At 44.2% G+C, this 25,751-nt stretch overlaps 1 protein-coding gene across 2 annotated transcripts in view; it reads left to right on the plus strand.

Annotated features, from left to right (window-relative positions):
- Positions 1 to 25,751, plus strand: part of nck2a (NCK adaptor protein 2a) — a 71,595-nt gene that overhangs the window by 15,338 nt on the left and 30,506 nt on the right. The window contains exon 1 of one of the 2 annotated variants that reach the window (XM_045206724.1): positions 2,148 to 2,237. The exons of the other annotated variant lie outside the window; for it this stretch is intronic. The gene's annotated coding sequence lies outside the window, so the exon portion shown is untranslated. Of the gene's footprint in view, positions 1 to 2,147; positions 2,238 to 25,751 lie in introns of those variants that run through there. 2 annotated transcript variants of the gene reach the window in all.

The following is a 25,751-nucleotide window of genomic DNA, read 5'->3' on the forward strand; positions in this document are numbered from 1 at the left end:
CGAGTGAAAGGCAAAGAGATGGAGAAAGAGGAAAGGTGATAGAGGGATAGAAGGAAGTAGGCTTGGGTATCTAGATCTTCATACCTTCATACCGACCTTGTGCCATACCGGGATATTCGGTAATACCGGCACTGAACACAAGGGGTGATATTTTCAAACCCCACTGAGTCTATGTAATCTGAAAGTTAGCAATGCTAACAAGTACATGTAAATCCCATATAGAATGCTAACTAAATGCTAACAAGTGCATTGTGAACATTTTATACAGTCTCAGAAGTAAACTATTTGCAGGACAGACATCCTAGCTCATAAAGTTATAGAAGTAATTAAAAAATGCTACTCACAGTTTGCTGAACGCACAAAACAAATATTAGACAGCAAGGCTCTTGATCCAGGAGGGGATTCTCTGCTGTTACCAAGTGAAGCTTGATTTTGGAAGAAGCAAACCAATAAGCTAGATAGCTAACTAGCTACTTAATTAGCAAATAAAATGCACAATTGCAGGGCATTTATCACATTTTAGACAGTTAACTTAATTGTTATGATATCTAGATGGCAAACGCAATCTGCTTTCTCTTAACGTATTGCACAAGTTGACTGCAGGTATTTACTTAAAAAGTTGCTACAAATATTCAAATGTATAAAAAAAGCTTCAAAGAAATGGTTTCAACGGTATTGACGGTATGGGGAAAAAAACCTAACTCCTCATTACTGTGTTAGATGTGATCCTCTGTCCCCCTGTCCATGCATGGCTCACATAGCCATAGTCCTGATGGTGAAGACAGCTGTCAAGGTTAAAGTTGCTGCTATATCCTAAACTATCGCTGACCTTTTCTCTAGTAAGACTGGTAGAACTACCCTAATACACAGTATTAAAATACTACTTTATAATCCCAATAGAGCCCCTAGAGATTTCCACCAGTTAGGACTGTGCTTTTAACAGATTAGAATGTGTCTCTCAAGCCACTGCCTGCTCCTCCGTTTAGGGCTGATGGGTAATGCTTGGAGGAAGTTATGACTGAACTACCCAATCACCCATCTCGGCATCGCTCATTCTAGAGGAAACCCTGAGCTGTGATGTGCTATTTTACATCACCTTTCAGTCAATTAATAGAACATGCCTTCTGTGTGAATGTCCATCTGCCGAGTTCATAGTGGGCCAGGGATTAAAGCAATTACTGATTTATCACGTATCACATTTCCTCTGGATTAGTCTCAATGGGTTAGTGTCAAATAACAATTTCACCCCTTCTCCCCTCTATTAGTATGCACCAATAGCCTAACAAGCTGCAGTGTAAACTTGCTGAAGGTACATACACATACACACTGAGGGTGCACTATGAAACTGTTTTATTTATCAGATGGATGGCTTAAGGGTGACGGGGTCCTCTCGAGATTGCCAGGGCCAAGCAAATAGATGGCCACACAAACAGATGCCTGTTGAATGTTTGGTGTTTTGTGTGGAAGGGTTTCTGTGGAAGGAGTGATGTCATCAGCATTCTGCCTGTTTGGAAAAAATAGAAACACTTCTGTTGCCTAGAGCTGGGTTGTTTTGGCTTCCATTTTCTAAAAGAAGATCTATTTTATGTGGTGTTGGTGGTTGTCAGGAGTTTGTCCTGACCAAGAAAATGTCAGGCTCACTCACACATACTGGTTAATGCTGTGTCAGCTGGTCATGACAGTGTGATTTTTAGTCTTGGGCCAGAGATGATCCTCTTCACACAGGCTGCTTCCGTTTCGCTCCTCTGATTGTGCGTCAACCTTACTTCCTGGGGCTGGAACATTGTCACGACATCAGCGCATTGCTTATATAACACACGTGCGCTTGGGCAAGGCAAGCAGGAGAGCAGTGACTCACCCCCAGCATATACCTGCAGCGCACCAGGCCAAAGGCCATGGCAGCCACACTGACTGTCTCTCTCTGTGTGTAGAGAGAGGGAGAACAAATGAACTGTCTTGTGGCATGCCAACGACCAGCAGGCGGGTATGCTAGTGTAATGAAGTAAACCCACTCTCTTCACATTCTCTCTCTTTACTGCGCTCTCGCTCTCTCATTCCCCCTGTACTGTCACTCTGGTGCCACTGGGTTGCTCTTCATCAAAGAGAATAATTCAGCTATTCAGAGCAGCCGTGGAGGAGAGGAGAGGAGAAGAGCAGGAGGTACACAGAGAAGGTTAAGCACACGCTGAAAGAGAGTCAACAGCACTTTACATTACTGGAGAAAGAAGAGGGGCAGGGTAAGAAAGAACGAGATTATTTCTACTTGCCGTTATGTAGTCTTTTATTTGTATATGTAGCGATTTTGGCTAAGTTAGCATCGAGCAGTGACGTCAACTTCCTGACACCTTGAAGTACAGTTGCCAGGACTCATGAATGCCTTGGCTTGTCATACGTACAGAGATGGACTCCGTTACACATGCTAATCTGAATTCCCTGAAGCCAGACATGTGAGTGAAGCCTGGGAGATGCAGCCAAGAGAATCTCATCCACATGTTGTGCTCTGGTTCTTGCCTCCACACACACAAACAGGCACACTCTCATTATCACACCTAATGATTCCCACAGTGACTGCACAACACTGTCTGTGTACGCAAAGCTGTCTATCTCTCACTCACTCACTCACACACACACACACAATATGGTTTATGTAGTACAGAATAGTCATGGTTCTTTCCAGGTTAGCTCATTAAGAAAATACCACGCCTGCCTTCCATTGCCTTGGAGGGGTTACACACATGCTCATACATGTAGAATTACACACGTACATGAACACATAATTACTTTAATGTACATGGGTAACGCTGTCCAATGTTTTAACCCATCATAGTACCAGCCCTATAGACGTCTTCAACCCTCTTCTATCATAGTACCAGCCCTATAGACTCACTTAGATAATTCATTTGATAATACAACAGTAGCAATACAAGGATATAACATCTATAGAAGAGACAGGAATGCTTATGGGGGAGGTGTTGCTGTATATATTCAGAGCCATATCTCTGTAATGCTTAGAGAAGATCTTATGTCAAGTGGTATTGAAGTGTTGTGGGTGCATGTTCACTTGGCACATCTAAAGCCTTTTCTTTTTGTGTGTTGCTATAGGCCACCAAGTGCTAACAGTCAGTATCAAAATAATATGTGTGAAATGCTTGATACTGCATGCAATGTAAACAGAGGTCTACTTTCTTGGGGTCCTGAATATTGACTGGTTTTCATCAAGCTGTCCGCTCAAGAGGAAGCTTCTCACTGTAACCAGTGCCTGTATTCTGGTTCAGGTTATTATTCAACCTACCAGGGTGTTTACAAACACTACAGGAACAAGATCATCCACATTTATTGATCACATTTTTTACTAATCATCTAGAACTTTGTTCTAAAGCTGTATCCGTACCCATTGGATACAGTGATCACAATATAGTGGCTATATCCAGGAAAGCCAAAGTTCCGAAAGCTGGGCCTAAAATAGTGTATAAGAGATCATAGAAAAGATTTTGCTCTGACTCTTATGTGGATGATGTTAAAAATATTTGTTGGTCTGATGTGATTAATAAGGAGCATCCAGACGCTGCACTTGATGAATTTATGAAATTGCTTCTTCCAATTATTGATAAACACGTACCTGTTAAACTGACTGTTAGAACTGTTAATTCTTCATTGATTGATGAGGAATTGAAAAACTGTATGGTTGAAAGCGATGGGGCAAAAGTAGTGGCTAATAAGTCCCCTGTAGCTCAGTTGGTAGAGCATGGCGCTTGCAACGCCAGGGTTGTGGGTTCGTTTCCCACGGGGGACCAGTATGAAAATGTATGCACTCACTAACTGTAAGTCGCTCTAGATAAGAGCATCTGCTAAATGACTAAAATGTAAATGTAAGAAGTCAGACTGGCTGACTTACTACAAATTGAGAAATTATGTGACTAAACTCAACAAAAAGAAGAAGAAACTGTATGATGAAGCCAAGATCAATAATATAAAGAATGATGAAAAAAAAAAAAAAACTTTGGAGGACTTTTAAATGAAATTATGGGAAGAAGGACAAATTCAACTCCATCTTTCATTGAATCAGATGGCTCATTCATCACAAAACCATTTCTTTTAATGATTACTTCATTGGCAAATTAGGAAAACTTAGGCAGGAAATGCCAATAATGAACAGTGAGCCATTTTATTCATGCATAACAAAACGAATAATGAAAGAAAAGCATTGCGAGTTTGAAATTTTGTAAAATTACTGTGGGAGAGGTGGAAAAATTGTCATTGATCAATAATTACCTCCTGGCATTGACAATTTAGATGGAAACCTACTGAGAATGGTAGCTGACTCTCTAAAAAAAGCCACTCCTGTCTGTCATATCTTTAATCTGAGCCTAGGGGAAAGTCTTTGTCCTCAGGCCTGGAGGGAAGCCAAAGTCATTCTGCTACCCATGAGTGGTAAAGCGGCCTTTACTGGTTCTAACAGCAGACCTATCAGCTTGCCAGCTCTTAGCAAACTGTTGGAAAAAATTATTTGACCAAATACAATGCTACTTGTCTCAAAAAAAAAAAAATGTACAACATACTTTCAGCATGCTTATAGAGAGGGGCATTCAACATGTACTGCACTGACACAAATGACTGATGATTGGTTGAAATAAATTGATAATAAGAAGATTGTGGGAGCTGTACTGTTAGATTTCAGAGCAGCCTCTGATATTATTGACCATAACCTGTTGTTGAGAGAACTTATGTGTTATGGCTTTTCAACCTCTGCCATATCGTGGATTCAGAGCTATCTATCTAATAGAACTGAGGGTTTTCTTTTATAGAAGCTTCTCTAATGTCAAACACGTAAAGTGTAGTGTACCGCAGGGCAGCTCTCTAGGCCCTCTACTCTTTTCTATTTTTACCAATGACCTGCCGCTGGCCTTAAACAAAGCATGTGTGTCCATGTATGCTGATGATTCAACCATATACGCATCAGCAACCACAGCTAATGAAGTCACTTAAACCCTTAACAAAGAGTTGCAGTCTGTTTTGGAATGGGTCGCCAGTAATAAACTGGTCCTGAACATCTCTAAAACTAAGAGCATTGTATTTGGTACAAATCATTCCCTAAGTTCTAGACCTCAGCTGAATCTGGTAATGAATGGTGTGGTAGAACAAGTTGAGTAGACTAAATTTCTTAGTGTTACTTTCGATTGTAAACTGTCATGGTCAAAACATATAGATGTATTGGTTGTAAAGATGGGGAGAGGTCTGTCCGTAATAGAGATGCTCTGCTTTTTTGACACCACAAGTTCTGCAGGCTCTAGTTTAGTCTTATCTTGATTATCGTCCAGTCGTGTGGTTGAGTGCTGCAATGAAATACCTAGTTAAGCCACAGCTGGCCCAGAACCTAACCGCGCGTCTTGCTCTTTATTGTAATCAGAGGGCTGATATAAATACTATGCATGCCATTCTCTCTTGGCTAAGCATTGAGAAGAGACTGACTGCATCACTTCTTCTTTTTATAAGACACATTAATGTGTTAAATTCCAAATTGTTTGCATAGTCAACTTACACACAGCTCTGACACACACACTTACCCCACCAGACATGCCACCAGGGGTCTTTTCACAGTCCCCAAATCCAAAACAAATTCAAGAAAACGTACAGTATTTAGAGCCATTTTTGCATGGAACTCCCTTCCATCTCATATTGCTCAAATGAACAGCAAACCTGGTTTCAAAAAACAGATAAAGCAACAACTCATGGCCCAACGCCTCTCCCCTATTTGACCTAGATAGTTTGCGTGTGTATTGATATGTATGCTACGTGTGCCTTTTTTAAATTGATGTAGTTCTGTCCTTGCGCTTTTCTTGTCTATTAATGTTCTGTATTATGTAATATTTTGTGTGGACCCCAGGAAGAGTAGCTGCTGCTATCGCAACAGCTAATGGGGATCCTAATCAAATACCAACCCTCTTCTATCATAGTACCAGCCCTATAGATGTCTTCAACCCTCTCCTATCATAGTACCAGCCCCAGAGACATCTTCAACCCTCTTCTATCATAGTACCAGCCCCAGAGACATCTTCAACCCTCTTCTATCATAGTACCAGCCCCAGAGACCTCTTCAACCCTCTTCTATCATAGTACCAGCCCTATAGACATTTTCAACCCTCTCCTATCATAGTACCAGCCCCAGAGACCTCTTCAACCCTCTTCTATCATAGTACCAGCCCTATAGACGTCTTCAACCCTCTTCTATCATAGTACCAGCCCCAGAGACCTCTTCAACCCTCTCCTATCATAGTACCAGCCCTATAGACGTCTTCAACCCTCTATCATAGTACCAGCACCAGAGACGTCTTCAAACCTCTCCTATCATAGTACCAGCCCCACAGACAACTTCAACCCTCTTCTATCATAGTACCAGCCCCAGAGGCATTTTCAACCCTCTCCCATCCATCCTCCCCCAGCTCTTAAACTCAACACACACGCGTGTGCACACTGCTGCGTCTGTTCTCCCAGGTGGGCACAGCACTGGGACTAATGAGCAAAACAGGAGAAGTTCAATAACGAGTAGCCTGGAGGTTTGTTTGCTTGTGTGACGAGTGAACGAGAGTTTGTTTCATCTGATGCTAAATCTAAATCCACATTGATTCTGGGGTTCAGACTATGCTTTCCCCCTTCTATACAAAAATGGGTGTGTGTTTGATTCACCTGCCATAGTGGCTTCCATTTGTGTTGAGTGACAGATAGTTAGGAGGAGCTCTACGACTAAATCCGAGAACCATGCATTGTGTGTTTTGTTTTGACAGGTGTTTTAGCAGCCAGTCTCTGTGAAAAGGACATATCCTGACCTGTAGTGAATGGGAGGTTAAATGTTAGCTGAGGGGAACCTGCAGGTAACTGGATACCAGTGGCATCACATTTCCTCTGTGTGCTGAGTGTGTACAGTATGAGCATTCTGCGTCCCGCTGAGCTTAGCACTCTGAGCTAACGGTGGTGCTTACCCTAGCAGATTTCTGTTCTACTCCACTGTTTCTTACCCATTCCTACATACCTGAGGGGTGTGCAGCGTGTAGGAATGCGTGTGGGATGAACATGGCCAGTGATATTCTTGATGTTCAGGGGATGGGTTTTCCATCATTCTGCTCTTCTGGTTGTGTGTTTGTCTTTAACTCAGGATATCTAATCAGATAAATCTCAGGGGTAATCCTGAGGTGACATGGTACCTTGTGCAGGGATGCAAACTTGCCTCTTTTTGGCGATTATTCATCGTTTTGATCTCAAACTAGCTCATCCACGTGAATTGTGCAGATCCATATAAAAACGTTTTGGGGGGGGGGGGGTTCTGACAAAGTGCGCATATGCAGAGTGTATCACCCCATTGAGCTATATAAAAGAGGCGCGAACAGATGGTCTTCCTAGGAGAATCTCAATTTTTTTGAATTTTGCTTATCACGCTATACCGCAAACATAAAGTTCAAATGCAGAGACTCTGAGACCATTGAGTGCTTTTGAAGTGAAGGGTTAGCGCAAAATCTCCGCTGCGCTGTATCAGCAGAATGGACAGTGCCCTACACACTAAAGCAAGGCCGTTTTGGTAATGAATATAGGCTACAAGATGGAAAGGGTAATTCACCTATTACAAACAGCCTATGTGAATGCAGCTGTACACACTGTCTTACCAAAATAATGCAAACTAAATGCTGAAAATAGTAGCCTAGTTATTTGTGCACGCAAACAAAAACTCTGAATAGCAGTTTGGCTTAGAATACTGACACAACTGCGAACGCAAACCAATGAATGCCAACAGAACAAAACAGCTGTACCAAGTAAGCCTAGTAAACAAAACATCAGATGGATAAAGGCATGACACCATCTGTATTTAGGCTAGTGATATTAACAGTAAACAAATGCAGTAAACAGAAGGCGAATGGAGATCCAAATAACCAAAACAGCCTTACACATTTACAGAGCGACTCTTATCCAGAGCGACTTACAAATTATACAGTGAGATGCAGCCATACACAGCTCTTTCCAAACAAATAGGCCTATAGGTCCGCTTCAGACATGGAAAATCATGCCACAATACACTTCTGTGGATTTGAATTCTACCCACGTCATCAATTAAGCAATGTCAGCCTACCATAAACATGTTTTCAGAGTATTGAGATTGTTCAAATATGTATGATGTACTTGTTATTCTATTAAAATATTTAAAATAAATGCAAATTGGTCACCTTTTTGGACCCTCATTAGTTTGTATCCCTGCTTGTGGGAGGCACTATGGTTGTTGGTGTGTGTGTGTGTGTGTGTGTGTGTGTGTGTGTCCCTCTGTGTCCCATTGCTACACTTTAGATGTCCATGACCTTAAGCAACCTAAGGAAATGGGCATCGGGTGTGACGCAGTGGCAGATGGGTTCTCCCCAACTCAAATACAACATTGTCATATCTCACTGATGTTACCTGTCCTAACCCAGTCCTTGTGGACCACCACATGGTAATCTTTGTTCTATTCCAGCATTAGCACACTTGACTTTACGAGTCAACTAATTGTTGCCATCTTTGCCCCACTGAAAGAGAAATATGATACATATCTGTAGCTGTATCAGTTCCTAGGCTGGGGCAACTCCTAGCTACTCTGTCACTCCTGTCCTTGCTGTCCCACTGAAAGGGAAAGTTATCAACTCAGGTTAACCCACAGGTCGTAAGTGAAAGGGCTGGCCTGATCATGTGTTTAAATTGAGGCTAATTAATCAGCTGTTTTGTCTCTCTCCGTCTCTCTCCGTCTCTCTCGCTCTCTCTCTCTCTCTGGCTCTCTCTGTGGCGCTCTCTCTCTCAAAATTCAATTCAATATAAGGGCTTTATTGGCATGGGAAACGTATGTTAACATTGCCAAAGCAACTGAAGTAGATAGTAAACAAAAGTTACATTAATAGTTACAGTACAAATGGGAAAATAAATAAACATAAATATGGGTTGTATTTACAATGGTATTCTTCACTGGTTGCCCTTTTCTTCTGGCAACAGGTCACAAATCTTGCTGCTGTGATGGCACACTGTGGTTTTTCACGCAGTAGATAAGGGAGTTTATCAAAATTGAGTTTGTTTTTTAATTCTTTGTGGATCTCTGTAATCTGAGGGAAATATGTGTCTCTAATATGGTCATATATTTGGCAGGAGGTTAGGAAGTGCAGCTCAGTTTCCACCTCATTTTGTGGGCAGTGTTCACATAGCCTGTCTTCTCTTGAGAGCCAGGTCTGCCTTCAGCGGCCTTTCTCAATAGCAAGGCTATGCTCACTGAGTCTGTACATAGTCAAAGCTTTCCTTAAGTTTGGGTCAGTCACAGTGGTCAGGTATTCTGCCACTGTGTACTCTCTGTTTAGGGCTAAATAGCATTCTAGTTAGCTCTGTTTTTTTGTAAATTCTTTCCAGTGTGTCAAGTAATTCTCTTTTTGTTTTCTCATGGTTTGGTTGGGTCTAATTGTGTTGTTGTTGTTGTCCTGGGGCTTTGTGGGGTCTGTTTGTGAACAGAGCCCCAGGACCAGCTTACTAAGGGGACTCTTCTCCAAGTTCATCTCTCTGTAAACCCCTACAACTTATCCAGAACGCTGCAGCCCGTCAGTTGTTCAACCTTCCCAAGTTCTCTCATGTCACCCCGCTCCTCCGCACACTCCACTGGCTTCCAGTTGAAGCTCGCATCTACTACAAAACCATGGTGCTTGCCTACGGAGCTGTGAGGGGAACGGCACCTCCTTACCTTCAGTCTCTGATTAGACCCTACACCCAAACGAGGGCACTAGGTTCATCCACCTCTGGCCTGCTAGCCCCCCTACCTCTACGGAAGCACAGTTCCCGCTCAGCCCAGTGGTGGTTATCCCACTGGCTATCCTAAGTTGAATGCACCAATTAGTAAGTCGCTCTGGATAAGAGCGTCTGCTAAATGACTTGAATGTAAATGTAGGTGATGGCTTTGTTATGGAAGGTTTGGGAATCGCTTCCTTTTAAGTGGTTATAGAATTTAACGGCTCTTTTCTGGATTTTGATAATTAGCGGGTATCGGCCTAATTCTGCTCTGTATGCATTATTTTGTGTTTTTCGTTGTACACTGAGGATATTTTTGCAGAATTCTGCATGCGGAGTCTCAATTTGGTGTTCGTAACATTTTGTGAATTGTTGGTTGGTGAGCGGACCCCAGACCTCTGTGTGGCTCTCTCTTTGTGTGTGTGTGTCTGGCTCTCTCTGTCTGGCTCTCTGTCTGGCTCTCTCTGTCTCTGGCTCTCTCTGTCTCTGGCTCACTCTGTCTCTGGCTCTCTCTGTCTCTGGCTCTCTCTGTCTGGCTCTCTCTGTCTGGCTCTCTCTGTCTCTGTCTCTGGCTCTCTCTGTCTGGCTCTCTCTGTCTGGCTCTCTCTGTCTCTGGCTCTCTCTGTCTCTGGCTCTCTCTGTCTCTGGCTCTCTCTGTCTCTGTCTCTCTCTGTCTCTGGCTCTCTCTCTGGCTCGCTCTCTGGCTCGCTCTCTGGCTCTCTGGCTCTCTGGCTCTCTGGCTCTCTCGCTCTCTCGCTCTCTCGCTCTCTGGCTCTCTCGCTCTCTGGCTCTCTGGCTCTCTGGCTCTCTCGCTCTCTGGCTCTCTCGCTCTCTGGCTCTCTCGCTCTCTGGCTCTCTCGCTCTCTGGCTCTCTCGCTCTCTGGCTCTCTCACTCTCGCTCTCTCTCTCTCTCTGGCTCTCTCTCTCTGGCTCTCGCTCTCTCTGGCTCTCGCTCGCTCTCTCTCTCTCGCTCTCTCTCTCTGGCTCGCTCTCTGGCTCTCTCGCTCTCTGGCTCTCTCGCTCTCTGGCTCTCTCACTCTCTGGCTCTCTCGCTCTCTGGCTCTCTCGCTCTCTGGCTCTCTCTCTCTCTGGCTCTCTCTCTCTCTCTCGCTCTCTCTCTCTGGCTCTCTCGCTCTCGCTCTCTCTCTCTCGCTCTCTGTATGCCCTTGGGCATACATTACCCGTAGGAAGAAAACTGTCTAAAAACACTAGTTAGACCTGAGCGGACCACCCACTGTAATTTTTGTATGATTAGCAGTAGCTTAGCTGTTCTTGAGGCAGGCAAGATCAGTTTAGTTTTTTTTTACATTATTGTTTCATTTCTTGGGTCCTGCTCAGCCCTTTTTTCAAAACCTTTACCATTTGTTCAAAATAAACATCTTGTGTTTGACGGTAGTTTATGGTTGTCTGTGTATTTTTTGTTCTCACTGTTTCCATGTCATGATTCTAATTTGCATGAATTATGTTACGGGTCTCTTTTCCATCCACCCTAGACTTTTAAAGCCACGGGGTTCGTAACAGTGACTCTCTGTGTGTGTGTCTCTCTCTCTCTCTCTCTCTCTCTCTCTCTCTCTCTCTCTCTCTCTCTCTCTCTCTCTCTCTCTCTCTCTCTCTCTCTCTCGCGCTCTGGCTCTCTCTCTCTCTCGCGCTCTGGCTCTCTCTCTCTCGCGCTCTGGCTCTCTCTTTCTCTGTGGCTCTCTCTCTCTCCGTGGCTCTCTCTCTCTCTCTGTGGCTCTCTCTCTCTCTCTGTGGCTCTCTCTCTGTGGCTTTCTCTCTCTCTCTCTCGCTCTCAATTCAATTTCAATTTAAGGGCTTTATTGGCATGGGAAACGTATGTTAACATTGCCAAAGCAAGTGAAGTAGATAGTAAACAAAGTGAAATATACAATAAATATTAACAGTAAACATTACACTCAGAAGTTTCAAAAGAATAAAGACATTTAAAATGTCATTATGTGTATATATACTGTGTTGTAACAATGTGCAAAGAGTTAAAGTACAAATGGGAAAATAAATAAACATAAATATGGTTTGTATTTACAATGGTGTTGCCCTTTTGGTTGCAACAGGTCACAAATCTTGCTGCTGTGATGGCACACTGTGGTTTTTCACCCAGTAGATAAGGGAGTTTATCAAAATTGGGTTTGTTTTCGAATTCTTTGTGGGTCGCTGTAATCTGAGGGAAATATGTGTCTCTAATATGGTCATACATTTGGCAGGAGGTTAGGAAGTGCAGCTCAGTTTCCACCTCATTTTGTGGGCAGTGTGCACATAGCCTGTCTTCTCTTGAGAGCCAGGTCTGCCTACGGCGGCCTTTCTCAATAGCAAGGCTATGCTCACTGAGTCTGTACATAGTCAAAGCTTTCCTTAAGTTTGGGTCAGTCACAGTGGTCAGGTATTCTGCCACTGTGTACTCTCTGTTTAGTGTTTGAACAGAGCCCCAGGACCAGCTTACTTAGGGGACTCTTCTCCAAGTTCATCTCTCTGTAGGTGATGGCTTTGTTATGGAAGGTTTGTGAATCGCTTCCTTTTAAGTGTTTATAGAATTTAACTGCTCTTTTCTGGATTTTGATAATTAGCGGGTATTTGCCTAATTCTGCTCTGCATGCATTATTTGATGTTTTACGTTGTACACGGAGGATGTTTTTGCAGAATTCTGCATGCAGAGTCTCAATTTGGTGTTTGTCCCATTTTGTGAATTCTTGGTTGGTGAGCGGAACCCAGACCTCACAACCATAAAGGGCAATGGGTTCTCTAAGTATTTTTAGCCAGATCCTAATTGGTATGTCAAATGTTATGTTCCTTTTGATGGCATAGAAGGCCCTTCTTGCCTTGTCTCTCAGATCGTTCACAGCTTTGTGGAAGTTACCTGTGGCACTGATATTTAGGCCGAGGTATGTATAGTTTTTTGTGTGCTCTAGGGCTACAGTGTCTAGATGGAATTTGTATTTGTGGTCCTGGCAACTGGACCTTTTTTGGAACGCCATTATTTTTGTCTTACTGAGATTTACTGTCAGGGCCCAGGTCTGACAGAATCTGTGCAGAAGATCTAGGTGCTGCTGTAGGCCCTCCTTGGTTGGTGACAGAAGCACCAGATCATCAGCAAACAGAAGACATTTGACTTCAGATTCTAGTAGGGTGAGGCCGGGTGCTGCAGACTGTTCTAGTGCCCTCGCCAATTTGTTGATATATATGTTGAAGAGGGTGGGGCTTAAACTGCGTCCCTGTCTCACCCCACGGCCCTGTGGAAAGAAATGTGTGTGTTTTTTGCCAATTTTAACCGCACACTTGTTGTTTGTGTACATGGATTTTATAATGTCGTATGTTTTTCCCCCAACCCCACTTTCCATCAATTTGTATAGCAGACCCTCATGCCAAATTGAGTCAAAAGCTTTTTTGAAATCAACAAAGCATGAGAAGACTTTGCCTTTGTTTTGGTTTGTTTGTTTTTCAATTAGGGTGTGCAGGGTGAATACGTGGTCTGTCGTACGGTAATTTGGTAAAAAGCCAATTTTACATTTGCTCAGTACATTGTTTTCACTGAGGAAATGAACTAGTCTGCTGTTAATGATACTGCAGAGGATTTTCCCAAGGTTGCTGTTGACGCATATCCCACTGTAGTTATTGGGGTCAAATTTGTCTCCACTTTTGTGGGTTGGGGTGATCAGTCCTTGGTTCCTAATATTGGGGAAGATGCCAGAGCTAAGGATGATGTTAAAGAGTTTAAGTATAGCTAATTGAAATTTGTGGTCTGTATATTTTTTCATTTAATTGAGGATACCATCAACACCACAGGACTTTTTGGGTTGGAGGGTTTGTATTTTGTCCTGTAGTTCATTCAATGTAATTGGAGAATCCAGTGGGTTCTGGTAGTCTTTAATAGTTGATTCTAAGATTTGCATTTGATCATGTATATTTTTTTGCTGTTTGTTCTCTGTTATAGGGCCAAAAAGATTGGAGAAGTGGTTTACCCATACATCTCCGTTTTGGATAGATAGCTCTTCGTGTTGTTGTTTTAGTGTTTTCCAATTTTCCCAGAAGTGGTTAGTTTATGGATTCTTCAATTACATTGAGCTGATTTCTGACATGCTGTTCCTTCTTTTTCCGTAGTGTATTTCTATATTGTTTTAGTGATTCACCATAGGCTCAGGTTTTCTGGGTCTCTATGTTTTTGGTTGGATAGGTTTCTCAATTTCTTTCTTAGGTTTTTGCATTCTTCATCAAACCATTTATCACTGTTGTTACTTTTCTTTGGTTTTCTGTTAGAGATTTTTTGATTTGATAGGGAAGCTGAGAGGTCAAATATACTGTTTAGGTTTTCTACTGCCAAGTTTACACCTTCACTATTACAGTGGAACGTTTTGTCCAGGAAGTTGTCTAGAATGGATTGAATCACTACTTTCCTTCCATCTATAGCATTTCTTAATATTATTCAGTTCCTTTGGCTTTGATGCCTCATGATTGAGGATTGCTCTGTTCAAGTAGACTGTGATTTTGCTGTGGTCTGATAGGGGTGTCAGTGGGCTGGCTGTGAACGCTCTGAGAGACTCTGGGTTGAGGTCATTGATAAAGTAGTCTACAGTACTACTGCCAAGAGATGAGCTATAGGTGTACCTACCATAGGAGTCCCCTCGAAGCCTACCATTGACTATGTACATACCCAGCGTGCGACAGAGCTGCAGGAGTCGTGACCCGTTTTAGTTGGTTATGTTGTCGTAGTTGTGCCTAGGGGGGCATATGGGGGAGGGAATGCTGTCACCTCCAGGTAGGTGTTTGTCCCCCTGTGTGCTGAGGGTGTCAGGTTCTTGTCCAGTTCTGGCATTTAGGTCGCCACAGACTAGTACATGTCCCTGGGTCTGGAAATGATTGATTTCCCCCTCCATGATGGAGAAGTTGTCTTCATTAAAGTATGGGGATTCTAGTGGGGGGATATAGGTAGCACACAGGAGGACATTTTTCTCTGTTGAGATAATTTCCGGTGTGTCTCTCTCACTCTCTGTCTCGGTGTGTCTCTCTCACTCTCTGTCTCGGTGTGTCTCTCTCACTCTCTGTCTTGGTGTGTCTCTCTCACTCTCTGTCTCGTTGTGTCTCTCTCACTCTCTGTCTCGGTGTGTCTCTCTCACTCTCTGTCTCAGTGTGTCTCTCTCTCTCTCTGGCTCTCTTTCTCTCTCTCTCTGGCTCTCTCTCTCTGGCTCTCTCTGTCTCGGTGTGTCTCTCTCTCTCAATTCAATTTCAATTTCAATTTAAGGGCTTTATTGGCATGGGAAACGTGTGTTAACATTGCCAAAGCAAGGGAAGTAGATAGTAAACAAAAGTGAAATAAACAATAAATATTAACAGTAAACATTACACTCAGAAGTTTCAAAAGAATAAAGACATTTCAAATGTCATTATGTGTATATATACAGTGTTGTAACAATGTGCAAATAGTTAAAGTACAAATGGGAAAATAAATAAACATAAATATGGGTTGTATTTACAATGGTGTTTGTTCTTCACTGGTTGCCCTTTTCTTGTGGCAACAGGTCACAAATCTTGCATCTGTGATGGCACACTGTGGTTTTTCACCCAGTAGATAAGGGAGTTTATCAAAATTGGGTTTGTTTTCGAATTCTTTGTGGATCGCTGTAACCTGAGGGAAATATGTGTCTCTAATATGGTCATACATTTGGCAGGAGGTTAGGAAGTGCAGCTCAGTTTCCACCTCATTTTGTGGGCAGTGTGCACATAGCCTGTCTTCTCTTGAGAGCCAGGTCTGCCTACGGCGGCCTTTCTCAATAGCAAGGCTATGCTCACTGAGTCTGTACATAGTCAAAGCTTTCCTTAAGTTTGGGTCAGTCACAGTGGTCAGGTATTCTGCCACTGTGTACTCTCTGTTTAGGGCCAAATAGCATTCTAGTTTGCTCTGTTTTTTTGTTTGTTCTTTCCAATGTGTCAAGTAATTCTCTTTTTGTTTTCTCATGATTTGGTTGGGTCTAATTGTGTTGTTGTTGTTGTTGTTGTTGTCCTGGGGCTGTGTGGGGTCTGTTTGTGTTTGTGAACAGAGCCCCAGGACAAGCTTACTTAGGGACTCTTCTCCAAGTTCATCTCTCTGTAGGTGATGGCTTTGTTATGGAAGGTTTGGGAATCGCTTCCTTTTAAGTGGTTATAGAATTTAACGGCTCTTTTCTGGATTTTGATAATTAGCGGGTATTGGCCTAATTCTGCTCTCTCTCTGTGTGTCTCTGTCTCGGTGTGTCTCTCTCTCTCTCTGTGTGTCTCTGTCTCGGTGTGTCTCTCTCTCTCTGTGTGTCTCTGTCTCGGCGTGTCTCTCTCTGTCTCGGCGTGTCTCTCTCTGTCTCGGTGTGTCTCTCTCTCTCTGTGTGTCTCTGTCTCGGCGTGTCTCTCTCTGTCTCGGCGTGTCTCTCGCTCTCTGTCTCGGCGTGTCTCTCTGTCTCGGCGTGTCTCTCTGTCTCTGTCTCTCTCTGTGTGTCTCTGTCTCGGCGTGTCTCTCTCTCGGCGTGTCTCTCTCTCTCTCTCGTTGTGTCTCTCTCTCTCTCTCTCGTGTCTCTCTCTCTCTCTGTGTGTCTCTCTCTCGGTGTCTCTCTCTCGCTCTCTGTCTTGGTGTGTCGCTCTCTCTCTGTCTCGGTGTGTCTCTGTCTTGGTGTGTCTCTCTCTCGGTCTCGGTGTGTCGCTCTCTCTCTGTCTTGGTGTGTCTCTGTCTCGGGGTGTGTCTCTCTGTCTCGGTGTGTCTCGGTGTGTGTCTCTCTCTCTGTCTCGGTGTGTCTCTCTCTCTGTCTCGGTGTGTCTCTCTCGGTGTGTCGCTCTCTCTCTGTCTCGGTGTGTCGCTCTCTCTCTGTCTCAGTTGGTGTGTCGCTCTCTCTCTGTCTCAGTGGGTGTGTCGCTCTCTCTCTGTCTCAGTGGGTGTGTCGCTCTCTCTCTGTCTCAGTGGGTGTGTCGCTCTGTCTCGGTGTGTGTGTCGCTCTGTCTCGGTGTGTGTGTCGCTCTGTCTCGGTGTGTGTGTCGCTCTGTCTCGGTGTGTGTGTCGCTCTGTCTCGGTGTGTGTCTCTCTGTCTCGGTGTGTCTCGGTGTGTCTCTCTCTCTGTCTCGGTGTGTCTCTCTCTCTGTCTCGGTGTGTCTCTCTCGGTGTGTCGCTCTCTCTCTGTCTCGGTGTGTCGCTCTCTCTCTGTCTCAGTTGGTGTGTCGCTCTCTCTCTGTCTCAGTGGGTGTGTCGCTCTGTCTCAGTGGGTGTGTCGCTCTCTCTCTGTCTCGGTGTGTGTGTCGCTCTGTCTCGGTGTGTGTGTGTCGCTCTGTCTCGGTGTGTGTGTCGCTCTGTCTCGGTGTGTGTGTCGCTCTGTCTCGGTGTGTGTCTCTCTGTCTCGGTGTGTCTCGGTGTGTCTCTCTCTCTGTCTCGGTGTGTCTCTCTCGGTGTGTCGCTCTCTCTCTGTCTCGGTATGTCGCTCTCTCTCTGTCTCGGTGTGTCGCTCTCTCTCTGTCTCAGTTGGTGTGTCGCTCTCTCTCTGTCTCAGTGGGTGTGTCGCTCTCTCTCTGTCTCAGTGGGTGTGTCGCTCTCTCTCTGTCTCAGTGGGTGTGTCGCTCTCTCTCTGTCTCAGTGGGTGTGTCGCTCTGTCTCGGTGTGTGTGTGTCGCTCTGTCTCGGTGTGTGTGTCGCTCTGTCTCGGTGTGTGTATCGCTCTGTCTCGGTGTGTGTCTCGCTCTGTCTCGGTGTGTGTGTCGCTCTGTCTCGTGTGTATGTCTCTCTCTGTCTCGGTGTGTCGCTCTCTCTCTGTCTCGGTGTGTCGCTCTCTCTCTGTCTCAGTTGGTGTGTCGCTCTCTCTCTGTCTCAGTGGGTGTGTCGCTCTCTCTCTGTCTCAGTGGGTGTGTCGCTCTGTCTCGGTGTATGTCTCTCTCTGTCTCGGTGTGTGTCTCTCTCTGTCTCGGTGTGTGTCTCGCTCTGTCTCGGTGTGTATGTCTCTCTCTGTCTCGGTGTATGTCTCTCTCTGTCTCGGTGTATGTCTCTCTCTCTGTCTCGGTGTGTATGTCTCTCTCTGTCTCGGTGTGTATGTCTCTCTCTGTCTCGGTGTATGTCTCTCTCTGTCTCGGTGTGTCTCCTGCTCTGTCTCTGTGTGTCTCCTGCTCTCTGTCTCGTTGTGTCTCTCTCTCTGTGTCTCTCTCTCAATTCAATTCAAGGGCTTTATTGGCATGGGAAACATACGTTTACATTGCTAATGCAATTAAACTAGATAATAAACAAAAGTGAAATAAACTATAAAAAGATTAACAGTAAACATTACACTCACAAAAGTTCCAAAATAATAAAGACATTTCAAATGTCATATTATGTGCAAATAGTTAAAGTACAAAAGGGAAAATAAATCAACTTAAATGTGGGTTGTAAACTCAGCAAAAAAAGAAACGTCCTCTCACTGTCAACTGATTTTTATTTTCAGCAAACTTAACATGCGTAAATATTTGTATGAACATAAGATTCAACAACTGAGACATAAACTGAACAAGTTCCACTGACATGTGACTAACAGAAATTGAATAATGTGTCCCTGAACAAAGGGGGTGTCAAAATAAAAAGTAACAGTCAGTATCTGGTGTGGCCATCAGCTGCATTAAGTACTGCAGTGCATCTCCTCCTCATGGACTGCACCAGATTTGCCAGTTCTTGCTGTGAGATGTTACCCCACTCTTCCATCAAGGCACCTGCAAGTTCCCGGACATTTCTGGGGGGAAATGGCCCTAGCCCTCACCCTCCGATCCAACAGGTCCCAGACGTGCTCAATGGGATTAAGATCCGGGCTCTTCGCTGGCCATGGCAGAACACTTTCCTGTTTTGCAGGAAATCACACACAGAACGAGCAGTAAGGCTGGTGGCATTGTCATGCTGGAGGGTCATGTCAGGATGAGCCTGTAGGAAGGGTACCACATGAGGGAGGAGGATGTCTTCCCTGTAACGCACAGCGTTGAGATTGCCTGCAATGACAACAAGCTCAGTCCGATGATGCTGTGACACACCGCCCCAGACCATGACGGACCCTCCACCACACACTCACGCATTTAAATTCCACTCACAAAGGCGCACACACACACACGCGTTCACCTCAGCGTTACCCTCACTCCTCCAGACGGTGCTAAACAAACTGAGCTGTACATCAAAGCTCTTGTTTTCCGTGCTTTTGTATTGTGTGCTTTGTGATGCTTTGCCCAGGGACATGGAGGAAGGGAGAGAGAATGTCACCTCTCCCGTGGTAAAAATAGAGAGAACATGATTAACTCTGTAGTCTGGTGCACTTCCATTGAAACGGTGAGAAATAAACAAAGGGAAGGAAAAACATGCCGGTCACAAAACAATGGTAGTACAGTAGGAACCTGAGCTAGTAAGTTATGCCAAGGAGAGGGAGGGGTTAAGATAGTCGTGGGTCGGACTACAGTAAAATAAAATGGGACACTTCAACGCCTGTACCTATTGCTTGACAACATTTTTAGAATCTAAACAGATTTCAATCCAACTCCAACTTGAGTGGACATGCATAACTTTATTCTATTACAAATCTTTCTCGCCCTGTTGCACTCTGACCAGTGAGAGAGATATCTATATATATATATATATATACATACATACATACATACATACATACATACATACATACATACATACATACATACATACATACATACATACATACATACATACATACATACATACAGTGGGGGAAAAAAAGTATTTGATCCCCTGCTGATTTTGTACGTTTGCCCACTGACAAAGAAATGATCAGTCTATAATTTTAATGGTAGGTTTATTTGAACAGTGAGAGACAGAATAACAACAAAAAAATCCAGAAAAACGCATGTCAAAAATGCTATAAATTGATTTTACATTTTAATGAGGGAAATAAGTATTTGACCCCTCTGCAAAACATGACATAGTACTTGGTGGCAAAACCCTTGTTGGCAATCACAGAGGTCAGACGTTTCTTGTAGTTGGCCACCAGGTTTGCACACATCTCAGGAGGGATTTTGTCCCACTCCTCTTTGCAGATCTTCTCCCAAGTCATTAAGGTTTTGAGGCTGACGTTTGGCAACTCGAACCTTCAGCTCCCTCCACATATTTGCTATGGGATTAAGGTCTGGAGACTGGCTAGGCCACTCCAGGACCTTAATGTGCTTCTTCTTGAGCCACTCCTTTGTTGCCTTGGCTGTGTGTTTTGGGTCATTGAATTGAGTTGATGCCAAAGAGCTCCATTTTGGTCTCATCTGACCACAACACGTTCACCCAGTTCTCCTCTGAATCATTCAGATGTTCATTGGCAAACTCAGACGGGCATGTATATGTGCTTTCTTGAGCAGGGGGACCTTGCGGTCGCTGCAGGATTTCAGTCCTTCACGACGTAGTGTGTTACCAATTGTTTTCTTGGTGACTATGGTCCCAGCTGCCTTGAGATCATTGACAAGATCCTCCCGTGTAGTTCTGGGCTGATTCCTCACCGTTCTCATGATCATTGCAACTCCACGAGGTGAGATCTTGCATGGAGCCCCTGGCTGAGGGAGATTGACAGTTATTTTGTGTTTCTTCCATTTGCGAATAATCACACCAACTGTTGTCACCTTCTCACCAAGCTGCTTGGCGATGGTCTTGTAGCCCATTCCAGCCTTGTGTAGGTCTACAATCTTCTCCCTGACATCCTTAGAGAGCTCTTTGGTCTTGGCCATGGTGGAGAGTTTGGAATCTGATTGATTTGATTGCTTCTGTGGACAGGTGTCTTTTTATACAGGTAACAAGCTGAGATTAGGAGCACTCCCTTTAAGAGTGTGCTCCTAATCTCAGCTCGTTACCTGTATAAAAGACACCTGGCAGCCAGAAATCTTTCTGATTGAGAGGGGGTCATATACTTTATTTCCCTCATTAAAATGCAAATCAATTTATAAAATTTTTGACATGTATCTTTCTGGATTTTTGTTGTTGTTATTCTGTCTCTCACTGTTCAAATAAACATACCATTAAAATGACAGACTGATCATTTCTTTGTCAGTGGGCAAACGTACAAAATCAGCAGGGGATCAAATACTTTTGTCCCTCACTGTGTATATATATGACCACCCTGCCAACCGTAACCATGGAAACTCACTAAACAATGTCTCTCCCACTCAGGGGGAAGGGAAAGAAATGACAGAAAGTGAAGTGAGAAATTGCTTGAAAATTGGGACTGAATGGAGGAAAGACTGGGGGTAGGGGGTGGATGGATGGAGGAAAGACTGGGGGTAGGGGGTGGATGGAGAAAGAGATAAGAATTCAGTTTGTTTCATGAAGAATAGCATCAGTGTGAAAGCTCTGTCCAAGGCTGCTGACAGGGATGGGGTGGACAGAAGAACCCACGCTGCCTGCTGTTCTCTCTGTGTGGAGGAGATGGGGGAGAGAACAGTGATTACTGTCTGATATATAATGACATCTCTGCTTTCTGAAGCTCTGAGTTCGAGGGCTGTCACAGAAAATCAACCTAATAACTCATTTAGAAACTTTGTATACTGCACAGAAAAACGGTAACAAAAGTAGTAGTTTAGCTTTGATGTATAACTTTTTGTAGAAATGACATTTTCTGGTGGTAAAGAGAAAGGCATGTAGAGCAGGTATTCTTAATCCTGGTCCTGGGGACCCAACGGGTGCACGTTGTTGCCCTAGCACCACACACCTGAATCCAATAATCAACTCATCATCAAACCTTTAATTAGTGAAATCAGATGTGTAGTGCTCAGGCAAAAACAAAAATGTGAACCCCTTTGTGTCCCCAGGACAAGGGTTAAGAAACATCTTGCAGAGAGGATGGTTATTTCAGTCTTGGAGCTTACTTATGCTCTCAGTCCATTTTGCTGCACAGGCTTTTGTCAGCGATATGGTTCAATCGGAGTAGCTTTCATCAGGACTTACAATAGCTTCATTTGATAAGTCCCTTTTCCTGCCATATTTTATCACCATGAAGTAGCTGGCTGAATGACTGCAGGCCTGGGCCTCATTCTGTGGTCTGAGAATTCTGTCAGTAGCTCAAACTATCTCCTCTGGGTCTATTTTGAGCAGGCAGTTGAAAGGACGGCATGATGTCTTCCTTTCGGGACCTCCCTGAGCCATCAAAGTCTTGGGTCTGACAGTTTTTAGCCTGTCCTCTTTGACGTCAAACATGGTAGTAATTTTCTGCCGCTCAAAATTAAGAGGAGCAAGCACCTCATCAGAGAGTCAGAGAGAGAGATGGGCCTAGCCAACTGCATTGCATACCACACCCCTGGTGTACACACACACAGACACACACACACATGTCCCGTTTAGTGTTTCAGGGCAGGCGTGGACAGAGTGGTAGGGCATGACTGTGGCAGTGGGCTCACTATAAAACAGATCATTAACATTGACAGTGTTCCAATGAATTTGGCCACTATGACGAGGGCTTTGACCTGCTTTCAGCACCCGTTGTCAACCCGCCAAAGGAATCTGTTGTGGGTGCTGCTAGTGGGCCTCTCCAGATCAGTGAACCGATGGGTCTATAGGAGTACCAGGAGCTGTTTCCTTATCCTGCGGTGTATTCATTCAGGATGCTCCAAAGGCGCCAGCCAGCCTGAGTCTTCAGTGCTAGGAGCTGGTCACTGGCTGGAGATTAAGCAGTTTCCTCCACCTCAGTTAGAGATGACCCAGAGCAAACGGCACCAAACAAATGAAAGTATTGGATAAAGAAGGGGAGGAGAATAGTTTGTTGTTCCATTGGTTCTTCCTCTGGCTGTGTTTTTGACCTGAGTGCCAAATGCAGACAGCGGTGCCAGTCTTTTTTTGTACTTTCCCCCTCTCTTTTTTTTAATCCTCTTTTACTATCGCTTTGTGTTGTGATGAAAAGACCTGGGAGTTTTTTCTCTCTCTCCCCCTCAGTGAGGAACTGTGAAATGCTGGCATAGTTCAATTCAGCATTCCGTCACTCTTCTCTTCCTCCTATAACTCTCAATAGAGGGATGGAGGGTCAGGGGGGAGCAGACTCCCTCTCTTTCTTAATGTTTTTTTTCTTTTCTCCCTTTACTTCTTTTTTTTACCTCCGATGTCTCTCTTCCCCTGTTTCGTCCACATTTATCCTTTTAAAGACAATCTGACAATGCAGCTAAAGCTTGACGGCTTTAGGGAAAGAGACTCCGTAATGGAATAAATAGTTACAGTGAGGGGATAAAAGTATTTGATCCCCTGCTGATTTTGTACGTTTGCCCACTGACAAAGAAATGATCAGTCTATAATTTTAATGGTAGGTTTATTTGAACAGTGAGAGACAGAATAACAACAAAATAATCCAGAAAAACGCATGTCAAAAATGTAATAAATTGATTTGCATTTTAATGAGGGAAATAAGTATTTGACCCCCTCTCAATCAGAAAGATTTCTGGCTCCCAGGTGTCTTTTATACAGGTAACGAGATGAGATTAGGAGCACACTCTTAAAGGGAGTGCTCCTAATCTCATCTTGTTACCTGTATAAAAGACACCTGTCCACAGAAGCAATCAATCAATCAGATTCCAAACTCTCCACCATGGCCAAGACCAAAGAGCTCTCCAAGGATGTCAGGGACAAGATTGTAGACCTACACAAGGCTGGAATGGGCTACAAGACCATCGCCAAGCAGCTTGGTGAGAAGGTGACAACAGTTTATTATTTGCAAATTTTACATTACATTTTACATTTTAGTCATTTAGCAGACGCTCTTATCCAGAGCGACTTACAGGAGCAATTAGGGTTAAGTGCCTTGCTCAAGGGCACATCGACAGATTTTTCACCTAGTCGGCTCAGGGATTAGAACCAGCGACCTTTCGGTTACTGGCACAACGCTCTTACCCACTAGACTACCTGCCGCCCAAATGGAAGAAACACAAAAGTACTGTCAATCTCCCTCGGCCTGGGGCTCCATGCAAGATCTCACCTCGTGGAGTTGCAATGATCATGAGAACGGTGAGGAATCAGCCCAGAACTACACAGGAGGATCTTGTCAATGATCTCAAGGCAGCTGGGACCATAGTCACCAAGAAAACAATTGGTAACACACTACGCCGTGAAGGACTGAAATCCTGCAGCGCCCGCAAGGTCCCCCTGCTCAAGAAAGCACATATACAGGGCCGTCTGAAGTTTGCCAATGAACATCTGAATGATTCAGAGGAGAGCTGGGTGAAAGTGTTGTGGTCAGATGAGACCAAAATGGAGCTCTTTGGCATCAACTCAACTCGCCGTGTTTGGAGGAGGAGGAATGCTGCCTATGACCCCAAGAACACCATCCCCACCATCAAACATGGAGGTGGAAACATTATGCTTTGGGGGTGTTTTTCTGCTAAGGGGACAGGACAACTTCACCGCATCAAAGGGACGATGGACGGGGCCATGTACCTTCAAATCTTGGGTGAGAACCTCCTTCCCTCAGCCAGGGCATTGAAAATGGGTCGTGGATGGGTATTCCAGCATGTCAATGACCCAAAACACACGGCCAAGGCAACAAAGGAGTGGCTCAAGAAGAGGCACATTATGGTCCTGGAGTGGCCTAGCCAGTCTGCAGACCTTAATCCCATAGAAAATCTGTGGAGAGAGCTGAAGGTTCGAGTTACCAAACGTCAGCGTCTAAACCTTAATGACTTGGAGAAGATCTGCAAAGAGGAGTGGGACAAAATCCCTCCTGAGATGTGTGCAAACTTGGTGTCCAACTACAAGAAACGTCTGACCTCTGTGATTGCCAACAAGGGTTTTGCCACCAAGTACTAAGTCATGTTTTGCAGAGGGTTCAAATACTTATTTCCCTCATTAAAATGCAAATCAATTTATAGCATTTTTGACATGCGTTTTTCTGGATTTGTTTGTTGTTATTCTGTCTCTCACTCTTCAAATAAACCTACCATTAAAATTATAGACTAATCATGTCTTTGTCAGTGGGCAAACGTATAAAATCTGCAGGGGGATCAAATACTTTGATGCAGTTTCATATCGGGATATTATTTTTGACTATGTATCATTTTGACTATCGCAATATTATTTTTGCGCTAGTTGACTGTACCTTCACCAGAATTCTAGTGTTCTCCATTTTATTTTTTAAATAGGGAGTACAATTATTTTCAGCGCTTTTTATTTCCTTGTCATCCTTGACTGATCAAAACGTGTTTTCTCATGGCTCTGCGTGTGTGTGTGTGTGTGTGTGTGTGTGTGTGTGTGTGTGTGTGTGTGTGTTTAGTGAGACTGATGGTATGTGTGCTGCCTGTTGGCGTGTGTGTGTGAACGCCCAGAGAGGAGGATTGATGTTATTCTAAGTGGCATCCCCATCGCTATCCCTAATGAGCACAGTCGTTGGGGGAGACTGAATAATTGCAGTGGATAGAGGGAGGCGGGGCCATCACACTCTAAGGGAAAACCAGAGTCATCTATCAGAACGCTGATAAACTAGGGAAGAGGGAGGGAGGGAGGTTGATATTTGTGTGTGGGGTTGATATTTGGGATTGGATGTGTGTGTAATTTTGATACCAGACACTACTGCCCAATGATAGCCTGGGGACGAGGTTAGATGTGTGTGTAACTGTGTATACAGCTGTTCTGTAAGCCACATTGGGAACACCTCACTCAACCTTCTGCGTTCTTCCCTAGGGCAAGGACAGGCTCACAGGCAAGATTTGGCCCTGCTCCTCTACGTCCTCCCTTCCTTTCACTTCTAACCCTGTCCAGGCCTGTTAGAGAATCCTGTTAGGCAGCGTTAGTGCATGCAAGCAGGGGCACATTCACTATATTACAATGGTTCTAATGCTACACGGACACTTGTGGGGCAGTAGTCTGTCTTGCCTCTCCAGTGACTGTGAGAAGAGACTAATGGGACAGAAAAGGTCTAATGTACTATTTACATTTTAGTCATTTAGCAGACACTCTTATCCAGAGCGACTTAGTTAGTGAGTGCATACATTTCGTTTTTTTCATTTTTCATACTGGCCCTCCGTGGGAATCGAACCCAC

Source organism: Coregonus clupeaformis, chromosome 23, assembly GCF_020615455.1.
Source record: "Coregonus clupeaformis isolate EN_2021a chromosome 23, ASM2061545v1, whole genome shotgun sequence".
NCBI classification, from domain to species: Eukaryota; Metazoa; Chordata; class Actinopteri; order Salmoniformes; family Salmonidae; genus Coregonus; species Coregonus clupeaformis.